The 9,008-nt window shown below is 33.9% G+C and overlaps 1 long non-coding RNA gene across 3 annotated transcripts; it reads right to left on the bottom strand.

Moving 5' to 3' along the window:
- Positions 1-193: 193 nt before the first annotated feature.
- LOC140055015 (uncharacterized) lies at positions 194-7,122 on the bottom strand. 3 transcript variants are annotated; one of them, XR_011846605.1, is made up of 7 exons: positions 6,431-7,122; positions 4,065-4,161; positions 3,655-3,772; positions 3,513-3,563; positions 2,751-2,811; positions 2,038-2,069; positions 194-1,314 (listed from the first exon to the last, which is right to left on the bottom strand). It is a non-coding gene; the product is annotated as an uncharacterized lncRNA (long non-coding RNA). The 3 variants fall into 3 exon arrangements; XR_011846603.1 differs by having other exon boundaries at positions 195-1,314; positions 3,730-3,772; positions 6,431-7,120; XR_011846606.1 differs by lacking the exon at positions 3,655-3,772 and having other exon boundaries at positions 196-1,314; positions 6,431-7,121.
- Between the last annotated feature and the right edge of the window lie 1,886 nt (positions 7,123-9,008).

Genomic DNA, 9,008 nt, shown 5'->3' with positions numbered 1-9,008 from the left:
CACCCAACATATTATTTGCAAAATTACTATTTCCACACATCGAACAGATCCAAATTACTCTTGAATCACAGAGTTTGCCTTCAAACATTTGTCTTACACATGTCACATGGTAAAACTTACTGCAACAATCACATGACACATAATTTTCATCTGCAATATATTCAATATTACATAAGCCACATTTCTTAAACTCAGAGGCGACCGCTGTACCAGAAGAAACATTTACGATGTCATCAACTATTTTTTTAATGAATTCACAAATGTCAGTATGTGTATCTTTTTCGTCCATGTTGAGAGTGCTTACGTTTTTGACATTTGTAGGTAAACAGCATTGATCGGGTACATCTGTAACCTCGGTTTTATATATAATGCTATTATTAACTTTACCAGGTGTGTTGTCGTTGTTGTACTCTTTACTTGTAACGTCTTTATGGTTTGTACATAAACACCACATCATTAACAACAACATTAAAAACAACATAGTAACAACAACAGTTATCAATTGTGTATCCATTACTGTATGTATAATAATCAAGACCACAAATTTGTGTCAAATTCTATAACAATTACTAATTTATTTATTCTGTAAAATGCTATAAAAAATCGTTACGTATGGCTACAAAAGATAGTTCACTTGTTCTAAAAATTAGTTCGCTGTTCTAAAAATTATTTCACTGTTCTAAAAATTAGTTCACTTGTTCGGAAAATTAGTTCACTGTTCTAAAAATAAGTTCTCTTGTTCTGAAAATTAGTTCACTTGTTCGGAAAATTAGTTCACTTGTTCGGAAAATTAGTTCAGTTGTTCGGAAAATTAGTTCACTTGTTCGGAAAATTAGTTCACTTGTTCGGAAAATTTGCTCACTCTTTCTGTAGTTTGTTCACTTTTCTATGTTCACTTTTCTATGTTCACTTTTCTATGTTCACTTTTCTATGTTCACTTTTCTATGTTCACTTTTCTATGTTCACTTTTCTATGTTCACTTTTCTATGTTCACTTTTCTATGGTCACTTTTCTATGTTCACTTTTCTATGTTCACTTTTCTATGTTCACTTTTTCTATGTTCACTTTTTCTATGTTCACTTTTTCTATGTTCACTTTTTCTATGTTCACTTTTTCTGTGTTCACTTTTTCTGTGTTCAGTTTTCTTTGTTCAGTTTTTCTTTGTTCACTTTGTCTTCACTTGTACTGTATTTACTTGTATTAACTTGTAATTAATTTGTATGTATGGTTTTGTTTATTTTCTATATTTAGTTGGCTTTAATTGTGGTTATGTGTGCTGTGTCTTCCAAAGTTTGGCAGATCGGGTTTTCAAAACTGGAAAATAAAATGAAAACAATAATCAATTTGGTTTATTTAACATTGTGAAAGTGACAATCCAAGCCGTAGTTTGTGGTTGGATCAATTGAAGGGTGTCGAGTGGGCAAGTGGCCAACCATATGTGTTATGTTAATGTGGGTGTAGGTAGCTTAGGCTCACGTAAACATAAAAGGGCTACTTTGAAGCCTAAAGTTGGCTGACCACCAATAGAAATGGTAGTTGTACTATGGGTTACTTAGAAGGTTATTAGTACAGTAGTAATCACAGTAATTGAGCTATAGCTATAGCTTCACTTGTTACGCAGACATCTCTTTGGTAAGCACTTGAGACTTGTTTTATTTATTTCATATAGGTTTATTATTATTACACAACACACAATTATTTATATTGTATTGTTTTATCATGACAATTTGAAATGTAAGGTATACAGTGTATAATAGATACCGTAGATATTTTTCTATATTTATTGCTTATTTGTTATAGTAAATCAAATTGATGTCCCCGTTCGCAAGATACAAACGTTATACATAGGTTTAGAATATTGAATTCAGTTTAGTTAATAACTACTTTAAGCATGGTCCTCCTACAGGCGATAATTATATACTGTGAAAGGTAAACTGCAGTAAGGAATTGGTAATTAGAAAGAAATGTGGCCTTTGCAAATATGGGACTTAAGCAAAGTTAGGTAAAGGTGAAATTGCCTGTATTTCGTACACTTACCGTATCAAACTTCCGTTGCACGAGTCACACACCTGTAAGGGAAAAAGAACGGAATAATTAGATGTTTCCGTGCAAACTAATTTTTCATAGCCAAATACAATGCAGCAGTCCCTAATGATGTACCTCACCTACAGTATCTAAACCACCTTTATAAAACAATGTTGAAATATGATAATGAAATTTGAAGTACCATTTTCATTATGACCAAAGAAACTGAAGGGTCTTATAAACGCCACACCTTCCCTCCTCCATTTTTGATGTTATTGGCGTATAACAGTCCATGCATACCTAATAAATATAGGATTCTCCTGTTTACAAATAATAGGCAGGACAGGAAGTCCCGGTGTTGTGCAGCTGTGATAAGGTAATAACGGTGAGCGCTTATTTTGATGTAGTCTTTGTCATGTGGTCTTGAAAAACAAGTCGATACACCATAGGATGTAGTAATTCAATAGAAATGCTCATCTAGTAGGCCTGGTTGGGTTAATTAGGTGCAGTAAGTAGTTTGGTATGGAAATGATGACGTTTGATTGTGACTTTCTGCGACGCACCTTGGTATTTAGGCTTTGAAAGCCCTATGTATGACTGTACAGTTCACCGCTAATAAACGCTCCTTTTTATAAGTTTAAAATGCTGCAGGCCGTTTATTTAAACACAATACACGATCTGTACCTAATATTCTAACAATGTGAACCATACTAATATTACCGTACCTTTCTACTGTAATCACAATAACGTACAGTCGTGCCAAGTACACTAATCAAACATTAACAACTGCAAATGAAAAACAACAGAATTGTAAGGTTTAACGGAACCAAAGTTAATAGCCAAATATAATGTCAACAATCCCCAATGATTAAATGCAACTGAAAAAAAACTCAATAATAATATTAGTTGAAAACAAAGCCACCAGTCTCGCGATGGGAATGGAGTAGCACAATAATATCAATAAATTGTATGTGCCACATTTATGTACCATGCCATAGGCCTCATCATTTACAATGTGGAGGTGTTCTATAAATAACATGTTTAGCTATTTATCGTAAATTGTTATCGTGGTATAAGAAGTATCAAAATTACAGTAATGCCAGAGTGTATTATCTTATTCATTATTTAGGTCATTAGAGCAACATTATAATACTACAATAGTCCTATACATACAAGTACTTTTAGTACATTTATCATATTTGCCTTTTACTAAATCATGATCTGTTAAGTGCCACTAAAAACCTGAAGGAAACTTTAAAATAACTGATATATTTTATAGGCTCAGAAGGAAGATTAAAAAGGCCTGTCAAGTAGAGGCTGTTTGACGAGAATTACTGTACGAAACATTGGTCTGTTGCTATCTTAAACATGCCATATGACCTGATGTTATATTTTAACAGTAACATGTATTCCTTGTACAAATTTTCAGAAATTGTAGATAAAGGGAAGTTTGAAGAACGACTAATTTGTTGGATTCTTACACTTACGGGATTTGAACTGGTGTAAACTTCTCGTTTAGATGTCAGAAATACAACAAACTGAAAGACAATACATTTGACGTCTTGTAAACAATGCATAAAAACCAATCATACTAATGCAACATGGTAAACTATAGGAAGGAATTGCTACCTTGAAGATATTTGACTTTTGCGACTTATTCAAAGTCAGCTTAGGCAAAGTTGACTGTATATCTGTGAAACTCACCGTACTATCAACATACAGTAATTCCACTGCACCAATCAAACAACTGCAAGGGGAAAACAACATAATAATAAGGTGTATCGGTTCGAACACATTTAAAATAACCAAATACGATGCACTAGCAGCGTTACAAATTGCCAATACCACACGCTTTTCAAACAAGATTTGAATAAGTAAGGAATGTTCTCAAAATGACAAAACATAATTAGGTAAAGTGCCAATTCAATACAATCTATTTTTTCTCACACAGTGGAATTGAATGCCTAATTGAGTCTATAGAAATAATTAAACACTCAATTCCTGTGTAATTGTAAATTGGTGAAACAACATTTACTTACACTATTTAGATAGTTCCAAATAAATCAAACTGTACATCTGATTTAGCAGTAATGCTAGCAGGCAGCAAGCAGTCAATCAATTACTATTTCATACAATCTGAAAGAAAAATAACGAGTCTATTGCAAGTATCAGTTCACTGAATACTTTATGGACTTTCAACCACAAGTGGTAAGAACATGTAAAATGTTTATATCTCACTTACCAATAAGAAGATAAACTAGAATTTAATTCGTCAGTTTGACGAATTGTAGGTGATCATTTTTCTAATTTTATTGACATTAATATGTTTAGATATACACGTACGTCAACATACAATCGGAAAATGTAGATGTATGCCATCCCATTATACGCTTGTAGTGCTCAGTTGTGCCTACTGATATGCCATATACGTTATGTACAGTATATACTGTATATCTATATACAGTGTAGCATTGGTGAAATTAGGGACACACGTCATGTTCTAATTGTTTTGTATGATAGAATTATCAAAATAAACTCGAAGATGACAATTTCGAAAGACAATGAATTGAGCAAATAAATATAAGAATTGGAAGAGAATTTGGCACCAAGAAGCGCTGTGAGCGCTCTTTGAAATGTGTATAACTTTGACGACAAAGATGAATAAACTACTCATAGGCAAAATAATTACATAAATTCGTATCTGCAATCCAATAGCTTTCAAACAACGTTTTAATGATGATTACCACTTTTGATTCTGACGAGCTAACATATTGAAAGTTATTTCAAATTTGAAAACAAGTGACCCAAGTTATTTTCATTTTTAGACATGATGATGTCATAAGAAAAGAAATATTTTTAACTCATGCGAGAGATAGTTGAATGACGTAGACAATATTAAAATCTCGCGCAAATGGAATACGTATGAGCAAGATGAGCTCTGTTAAATGTGATGAACAATAACGAAAGAGAGAATAATCGATGTACGTTGGAATATTGCACAAAGAAATATGTTATGACATTATGACCACCAGTCTTTATTGTTATTTAAATTGAATTACGACATGTTTTAAATGTGCACTGTACCTAGGTAGGCCTTTATATGTTAAGTATCAGGCGTTTACTGTATACCGTACTATCTGGTTAGGTAGCCGCGGCATGTCCCTAGCACGGTTTTTTATGTTATTTGTTAGAGCTTGGTCTGTTACTGTAATGAAATACTACAATAATAATAATGTTGATGATGATACTGTGGGTTTTGTCATTTTGTCCACTTATATAAAGTCATGTTGTGCGGTGTTGATTGTGTATGTTAAGAACTGTCCATACTATCAAAGTAAAGTACTTACACTGCACAAATCAAACACACACAAGGAAAAAATTGATTGAGTAAGGTGCATCAGTGCATAACAATTTGAAATAGGCAATACAATGCACCAGTCTTTATTGTTATCATTTGAATTAGGTTCGAATTATATACTGTTCCTAGATATGCCTATATTAGATAGCAGCCCTGTAATGTATACTTTACTATATAGCTAGGTAGGCAGAGGCACGACCTTACCACGGATTGCATTGTATTTTGTTAGGGCTTCGTCGTCCGTTACTGTAATAATATAGTGTTGTCATTGTTAATAACAATATGTCTTTATTTTGTATAACAGGTGCCTTGACCATCTGTCTTAAGCGGAACATACATATGTAACATCGGTAATAACTACACCATGTACATATTTCTGTTTGGAAAAGTCCATGACTTATTCTCGGTCTGTGAATAATAATATTAATATTGAACTTCGGAAATCCAAGTTGCCATAGTAAGCCAATTCAATTTAGGAGAAGTCAGCAGGTGTTTATGGGAAATGTACCTCACATGTCACTATACAAAGACAACCCAATTTATGAGATTGACAACAACAGTTATGGGAAGGCGAAGCCATGATTCCCGTGTATATACATAGGAAATTGGCTAGCGTGAATGGTTTGTAATGAATTTACACCCGCTACGGTTTCATACGCCGGCGAGTCACTTTTTCTCTCTATTTCCCCGATAACTGATGATGTCAAATGAATACATACCTTATCACAAACTTGAAAAGCTCAACCTTATTTTCCGTTTGGGGGCCCAATTATACCTCAAATTGATTTAGGTACACGCGTTCAGTCTTTATTGTTGTCACAAATGACTCGACCTTACAAATATTATAGCCCGAACGTCTAGCTAGCGTTACCAGTTTGTGCCTGACTCAATATGTAGGTCAGTCCGGCCTGCATCTTGTCGGCCATTTCCTGATTTCTCCTAAGCGTGTGTGGATTATCTGGAAGCTGTAGTAGGTTCAATTCAAATTCAATAGGATCTGTACTATAAATATTACTTACCCCCACTATGCACCTGGCTATTACTTACCAATATTAGTAGGAGACTGCGATATAATCCTTAGATTTATATTAAAACTTTATTTAACAGGAACAGCCAAAGTAGTATGAATATAATTGTCTCGCTTACAATAAGCAAATACCACACCCCGGATGACCAAGGTTACGGGCGGCCGTTAGAGCCAAAATAATCCAGACATGGGAATTCTGCAATTGAAAATTGATAAATGGTTAATAATTAGTGTATTTTCATAAATATTAATGTGATGTATTTACATGTTTGTTTTGTAGATATTACATATTTTTTGTGCAGGTCAGGATATGTCCTTCCTAGTGATGAGGGTACTAAGAACATTTGTAAGAAAAACATCTTGAAAGACTGAGTGGCATGCAACATTTTGGACCTATTCCCATTGACGTGTCTGGTTACAAAAGTGGACACACAAATAATGTCATTGGACATAACTAACCAGGAGGAATAATGCGTTGATAAAAGAGGTGATTTTTGGAAAGCAAGGTTGTGTGGATACAGTTGTTCGCTCATTTGGTCTAAAAGAAGTTAGTTTTATTTTCAAACCTTCTCCCCCTATAGTTAGGAACAGTAGAAGGCATACTATTTAGTTATCCGCACTTGGCGGATAACTCCTTGTTATTGTATGGGATCAATATTTGGTTATCCGCAACGAAGTTGCAGGATAACCTCTTGTGATTGTACGAAATCATCAACATCAACTTTTTAGTTATCCGCACTTGGCGGATAACTCCTTGTTATTGTATGGGATCAATATTTTTTTCTGTATTATTGGTTATCCGCACTTGGCGGATAACCCCTTGTTATTGTCAGGATCTTTTTTTTTTTTTTTTTTTTTTTCTTTTTCTTTTTCTTTGTTCTTCTTTCTTTCCACGAATTTTGTTGGTCGCATATCTCTAATTCTGGCAAATATAACATTGTATAACTTTGTCATAAGATTGACCTGTAGCTGTAGATGTGCAGCCAAGCTTTTGGACAATTTCGGAGTTGCGCAGCGTAAGTTACGCGTGATTTTATGAATTTCAATGATTGATCATAGATTAAAAACTAAAATTCATTTTGTATTGAAACTTGGTGAACATTTAAGTCATATAATGCGCAAACTTTCTATGGATTAAAAATGGCATGTTTTATAAAAAGTTACGCGCGCACGCGCGTTTAAAATTTCAAAATGCGAAAAATCAATATCTAATCAACTTTCTACGCGTTTCATGTCATTTTGAGCATTTCAAAAATTCCCAAGCGTGCGCAATTTTTTTACGCGCACGTGCGCACGTAGCGCAAAAACATCATTTTTTTGCTTGATTTTTGTTTTTCCTGTCTTTTTTAGAAAATTTACCAACTTTCAAACAATTTCGACTTAAAATCACGTCATACGAACACGTAGAATTAAACAATTTACGCGCATTTTTGATGAAAAAGTTCAAAAATTAGTCAAAATTATGCCTTTTTTTAAACAGTCATAAATTCTAAACTACGTGGTGAACTTTTTTATAATTACATATTCTGGTAGTAGATGAGTTGCAGATATCAAATCATGCATCAATATGGCTAACCGGACATTGTGACGTCATCATATGGCCACTCGAATATAAAATATAGGATTTTTGTCTCTTTCCTCGTAGCTTGTCACATTTAATATAGCGCATCTTCACTTATTTGTATTCCATTTCCCCCCATTTTTTTTATATTGTCTAGGTCTATCAATTATCTTTCGCACGATTCACCATTTTAAAAATTGTGATGACGTCATCATGTCCAAAAGCGTCAATAACTTTGGTCACTTATTTTCACCTATTCTGAACAGTATGTAGTACGTATACGGTATATAGTGTATACCGTATACACTTTGACGTGACACAAAATAGAGAGCGCACTCACATTTTTTCAATGGCATAATCGTTTTTCTGCGCGCAATATTCCAACGTATGACGTGCACGTGGCTTTAGGACTGCGGATAACCTAACTCGTCCGTAGTGACGAGTTCAAATCTAGTATTTATTTCTTTCTTTCCACACTTCTCTCCCATTTTTTGTGGGCAGCGTATCTCTAATTCTAGCCAACATAAGATTGTATAACTTTGTCATAAGATTGCCCTGTAGCTGTAGATGTGCAAGAAACTTTTTTTTCAAATTTCGAGTCGCGCAGCGTAAGTTACGCGCGATTTTACGAATTTCAATGATTGATCATAGATTAAAAACTAAAATTCATTTTGTATTGAAACTTGGTGAACATTTAAGTCATATAATGCGCAAACTTTCTATGGACTAAAAATGGCATGTTTTACAAAAAGTTACGCGCGCACGCACGTTTAAAATTTCAAAATGCGAAAAATCAATATCTGATCAACTTTCTACGCGTTTCATGTCATTTTGAGCATTTGAAAAATTCCCACGCTTGCGCAATTTTTTTACGCGCACGTGCGCACGTAGCGCAAAAACATCATTTTTTTGCTTGATTTTTGTTTTTCCTGTCTTTTTAAGAAAATTTACCAACTTTCAAACAATTTCGACTTAAAATCACGTCATACGAGCACGTAGAATTAAACAATTTACGCACATTTTTGATGAAAAATTCA

This window comes from Antedon mediterranea, chromosome 7, assembly GCF_964355755.1.
Source record: "Antedon mediterranea chromosome 7, ecAntMedi1.1, whole genome shotgun sequence".
In the NCBI taxonomy this organism is placed as follows: Eukaryota; Metazoa; Echinodermata; class Crinoidea; order Comatulida; family Antedonidae; genus Antedon; species Antedon mediterranea.
This window is presented reverse-complemented; position numbering and strand designations above follow the sequence as displayed.